General features: G+C 43.6%; 1 protein-coding gene across 1 annotated transcript in view; it reads left to right on the top strand.

The window, feature by feature from the left end:
• The window catches only part of CARF (calcium responsive transcription factor), an 89,250-nt gene extending 86,265 nt beyond the window's left edge, over positions 1-2,985 (top strand). Inside the window, exon 18 of the transcript XR_004269130.1 lies at positions 1,330-2,985. The gene's annotated coding sequence lies outside the window, so the exon portion shown is untranslated. The remainder of the gene's footprint in view (positions 1-1,329) is intronic.
• Positions 2,986-5,879: the final 2,894 nt, after the last annotated feature.

Below are 5,879 nucleotides of genomic sequence, written 5' to 3'. Positions count from 1 at the left end.
CCAGGAGTCAGCCTGGGCAACATGGTGAGACCCCCATGTCTACAAAAAATTTAAGAATTAACCAAGCATGGTGGCATGTGGCCTATAGTTCTAGCTCCTCAGGAATCTGAGGCAGGAGGATCACTTAAGCCCAGGAGTTCAAGGTTACAGAGAGCTATGATTGTGCCACTGCATACCTGCAAAATATATCTAAACCTCTCACACCTATAATCCCAGCATTTTGGGAGGCTGAGGCGGGTGGATCACGAAGTCAGGAGTTCGAGACCAGCTTGACCAACATGGGGAAACCCCATCTCTACTAAAAATACAAAAATTAGCCAGGCATGTTGGTGACTGCCTATAGACCCAGCTACACAGGAGGCTGATGCAGGAGAATTGCTTGAACCTGGAAGGCAGAGGTTGCAGCAAGTTGAGATTGCACCATCGCACTCCAGCTCTGGGCGACAGAGCAGGACTCCGTCTCAGGAAAATAAAAAGGCCGGGCGTGGTGGCTCACACCTGTAATCCCAATACTTTGGGAGGCTGAGGTAGGTGGATCACCTGAGGTTGGGAGTTAGAGACCTGTCTGACCAACGTAGAGAAACCCTGTCTGTATTTAAAATACAAAACAATTTAGCCGGGCATGGTGGTGCATGCCTGTAATCCCAGTTACTCGGGAGGCTGAGGCAGGAGAATCACTTAAACCCAGGAGGCAGCTACATTCAATATAATTACAGAGAGATATGAATATTTATACAAAATAACTGATATGGTTGTTTCTTAAGGAAATTACTACATTTTATTAAGATTGTAAACTCATAGGAAGCTGGAACAGTGCCCGGGCATGGTGGCTCACGCCTGTAATCCCAGCACTATGGGAGGCCAAGGTGGGCGGATCACAAGGTCAGGAGATCGAGACCATCCTGGTTAACACTATGAAGCCCTGTCTCTACTAAAAATACAAAAAATTAGCTAGGCATGGTGGCATCTGCTTGTAATCCCAGCTACTCGGGAGGCTGAGGCAGGAGAATCGCTTAAACCCAGGAGGCAGAGGTTGCAGTGAGCTGAGATTGTACCACTGCACTCCAGCCTGGGCAACAGAGCAAGACTCTGTCTAAAAAAAAAAAAAAAAAAAAAAAAAAAAAGCTGGAACTGCTTTCTAAAGGCAGAGCTATCATTGAAGATGTAGTATATGCATTAAACCAGAGACCACTATAAGATGCTGTGTTCCCATCAGGAAGAATACTTGGGTTGTGAATTCAAGTGGCAGAGGTTGAAGTGGACCCACTTATAATTATTCCCAATGACACATTGGGAGATTTTGTGCTTTCCGTCCTTTCAACTCTGCAGGGTTGGAGGTACTAGTACCAAAGGGAGCTACTCTTGAAAGGGGAAAAAACAAGTTCTTATTGAATTTCAATATGGCTGCTTTTGTGTGCTTTGGAGCCTTTTTGTCCGGGACCAGTAGGTGAGAAGAGGCATCAATATTCCGGCAGAGGTAATGGACCCTGATCAAAGGAGAGAGTAAGACAGGAGAACTAAATGTGGAACCCAGACGATCCATCTGGGCACCTTTGGTACTCCCATTCTCCACTGTAACTGTGAGTGGACACACGCAGAAGTGTTGTCCTATGGACAATATGATTGCTTAGCTCCTTCAGGAATTAAGGTTTGGGTTACAGCACCAATAAGCCAACAAGACCTTATGAGGTGACAGGTGAGGGAAATTAGAATAGCTAGTGTAAGAGGGAGAGATGAGTACCATTTGCAACCCCAAGATCAACTGCAGTGTTAGAAGTCCCTTCTGTGGTGCCCTCAGAAGATAGGCCCATAGGCACCATGGAGGAACTGCACCCTGAACCTGAAGGAAGACATTCATCTGTTTAGTGCAAGCAGTGGGCTGTGGCAGCTATGAAAAAGAGTCAATCAGAGCTTTTGCTCTGCATAAACTAACTGATGAATAGCCCCAGCTGCTATGCTCTGGATCTACCAAAGTGCTGTGCAGAAGTTCTGCTTCCCTCAGGCTGCTCCCAGACCATGGCTGAGCATAGCAGAGGTAGTAAGGCAGGCTCATTTCTGTGAGAAGGAGTCTTTAATGGGTCACTTTGGCCCATCAGCCTTGTGGTCTTTACCCAATACCAGTCAGATCCCTATACTGAAAACCCAACTTAAACCAGGCCCCCTAAACCTCATAAATGTCTCATTTTTGCCCTTCCCCCTCAGAGATATTGCTGAGATCTGTCAAGGTAGTATTCTCCTTCACTGCAGTAAGCAGAGAACTCAGTTTTGCTTTATCAACAGGTTATAAAGGCCAGTGTCAAATAAACTTAGAGATCAATAGAGAAAGTGGTATGAGATGAGGTCAGAGAGGTACAGAAGACCTTGGGAGTCCACGGTAATCATAGGACTAATGTTATTCTAAGTACAGTGAAAAATGTAGAGGTATTTTAAGTAGAGAAATGAAACCATAGAGGTTATTAAGTGGATAAGTATTATGCCTTGGTTTATATGTTGCAGAAGAGTGTGTTGTAGAAGGACATGAATGGAAATGGGGAGACCAGTTAGGAGGTTATTGCAATTGCACAGATGAAAGTTTAGGTGGTTTGGAACTAGAGTGATGCTGGAGGCAAAGAGAAATGAACAAACTCAGAGTATCTTTTGGAGATAGAATCATCAGAACTTGCTGATTGATTATCTGTTGGGGTGGCAGTGAAGGAAGTAAGTGAAGGAAAGGAGGAATGAAGAATGACTCCCAGGTTTTAGCCTTAAGCAACTGTGTGAATGGTAGTGGATTTTACTGAGGGAAAGAACTCTGATGGGGAGGAATAGATTCGGAAGAGAAGAGAGTTCTCTTTTGAACCTGGTTGTTTGACTTTTAAATGGAAATGTTCAATAGGCCCTAGAGATACAAATGTAAAGGTCAGGATCAGGGATGAACATTTGTATGGATTATCAACATAAAGATGATATTTAAAAGTAGGGAATAGGTTAGGCCTGGTGGCTCACACCTGTAATCCCAACAGTTTGTGAGGCTGAGGCAGGAGTTCAAGACCAGTATGTGCAATGTGGCAAAACCCTGTCTCTACCAAAAATACAAATATTAGCTGGGCATGATGGTACATGCCTGTGATCCCAGCTACTCGGGAGGCTGAGGCACAAGAATTGCTTGAACCTGGGAGGCAGAGGTTGCAGCGAGCTGAGATTGTACCACTGCACTCCAGCCTGGGCAACAGAGTGAGACTTTGTCTCAAAAAAATAAAAATAATAATAAAGGCTGGGCCCAGTGGTTCACGCCTGTAATCCCAGCACTTTGGGAGGCCGAGGCGGGCAGATCACAAGGTCAAGAGATTGAGACTATCCTGGCCAACGTGGTGAAACCCTGTCTCTACTGAAAACAAAATACAAAAATTAGCTGGGCTAGTGGCGTGCACCTGTAGTCCCAGCTACTCAGGAGGCTGAGGCAGGAGAACTGCTTGAACCCGGGAGGCGGAGGTTGCAGTGAGCTGAGATCGTGCCCCTGCACTCTAGCCTGGAGCCTGGCGACAGACCAAGACTCTCTCTCAAATAATAATAATAATTTTAAAATTAAATTTTAAAAAGTATCAAACTGTAGCTGGACATGGTAGCACACACCTGTAATCCCAGCTCCTTGGGAGCCTGAGACAGGAGAATTCTTGAACCCTGAAGATGGAGATTATAGTGAGCTGAGATCCTGCCACTACACTTCAGCCTGGGCAGTAGAGAAAGATTCTGTCCCAAAAATAAAAAAGTCTCAAACTGGTCAGTTTGAGTACACCTTAGAATCTGTGAGGGGATGTAGGGGAAGTAAGAATCTGAAATTAGATTAGTTACTAATTAATCTCTTCAGTTTCTTAGTTAACAAATATATATACTCAGTGCACTATAAAGAGGGGTCTCCAAGAGACATTACCATACAGTGTCTACACAGGGTAACTCGCCAAATGCCCCTTAATCTACCATATTTATATACAACATTCCTCCCCTGGAAGGGTGTCAGATTTCTAGGCTTGATCATCAAACTATTTCAGAAAAGTCTTTCTGTTTTCTAGGCTTTTAAAAAATTGCCTACCTTAAACTTGCCTACCTTAAACTATCAATGTTTAATCTTTTTTACATTATTCAATCTTGAGGTTGAATAAACTATAAACTATTTCACTTATTTTGCTTTTACAAATATGTTTAGAGACAGTATAAATTCTGGCTTTAAAATTATGATTGAGGCTGGGCGCGGTGGCTCACACCTGTAATCCCAGCACGTTGGGAGGCCGAAGTGGGTAGATCACCTGAGGTCAGGAGTTCGAGACCAGCCGGGCCAACATGGTGAAACCCTGTCTCTACTAGAAATATAAAAATTAGCTGGACGCAGTGGCACACACCTGTAATCTCAGCTACTTGGGAGGCTGAGGCACAAGAATCACTTGAACCTCCTCCGGGAGGCGGAGGTTGCAGTGAGTCGAGATCACACCACTGCACTCCAGTCTGAACAGCAGGACTCTGTCTCAAAAAAAAAAAAAAAAAGGATAATTGAAACATGTAAATGTATTAACTTTGTTAAGGAGATGCTTTTTCCTCTTTTCAGGTTAACATTTGAAAATATATTATGATATTTAGAGATCAAAATTATATTCATTAGGGCCAGTAGAGGTGGCTCGTGCCTGTAATCCCAGCATTTCAGGAGGCTGAGGCAGGAGGGTCACTTGAAGCCAGGGGTTCGAGACCAGCCTGGGCCACAAAATAAGACCCTGTCTCTACAAAACAAAACAAATGAAAACAAATTAGCCAGATGTGGTGACATGCACCTAGTCCCAGTTACGCGGGAGGCTGCCCAGAAGGATTGCCTGATCACCCAGGAGTTCAACACTGCAGTGAGCTATGATCATCAAAAATATGGGTATATTTAGCTCTTCAAGAAGAATTTAGCCAAAAGATGGAATGAAGAACAAAATGAAACAAAAATTCTAATTTGTAGTAGCTATAAATCAATATGTGGCTTTCAGAGAAACAGACTTCTATACCAGTTACATAATAGTAATTCTTCATTCATGAGGTCTTTTTATTCCATGGAAATACTGGGGTCATTTTAATTATTATTATTATTATTGAGATGGAGTCTCTGTGGTCCAGGCTGGAGTGCAGTGACACGATCTCAGCTCACCACAACCTCGGCCTCCTGGGTTCAACCGATTCTCCTGTCCCAGCCTCCCAAGTAGCTGGGACTGCAGGTGCACACCACCATGCTTGGCTAATTTTTGTATTTTTAGTAGCGACAGGGTTTCACTATGTTGGCCAGGCTGGTCTCAAACCTGACCTCGTGATCCACTCACCTCGGCCTCCCAAAGTGTTTGAGGCGCCCAGCCTCAATCATCCTTTTAAGCCAGAATTTATACTGTCTGGAAACAATAGATGCTGAGAAATAGGAATGCTTTTTATGCTGTTGGTGGGAGTATAAATTAGTTCAACTATTGTGGAAGACAGTATGGCGATTCCTAAAGGGTCTAGAACGAGAAATACCATTTGACTCAGCAATCACATTACTGGGTATATACACAAAGGACTATAAAACATTTTACCATAAAGGCACATGCACATGTATGTTTACTGCAGCACTATTTACAATAGCAAAGACTTGAAACCAACCCAAATGCCCATCAGTGATAGACTGAATAAAGAAAATGTGGCACATATATACCATGGAATACTATGCAGCCATAAAAAAGAATGAGTTCATGTCCTTGGCAGGAATGTGGATGAAGCTGGAAACCATCATTCTCAGCAAACTAACACAGGAACAGAAAACCAAACACCACATGTTCTCACTCATAAGTGGGAGTTGAACAATGAGAACACATGGACAAAGGGAGAGGAACATCACACACTGG

Source organism: Sapajus apella, unplaced genomic scaffold (assembly GCF_009761245.1).
Source record: "Sapajus apella isolate SASKATOON/1434 unplaced genomic scaffold, GSC_monkey_1.0 scaffold10, whole genome shotgun sequence".
NCBI lineage: Eukaryota > Metazoa > Chordata > Mammalia > Primates > Cebidae > Sapajus > Sapajus apella.
This window is presented reverse-complemented; position numbering and strand designations above follow the sequence as displayed.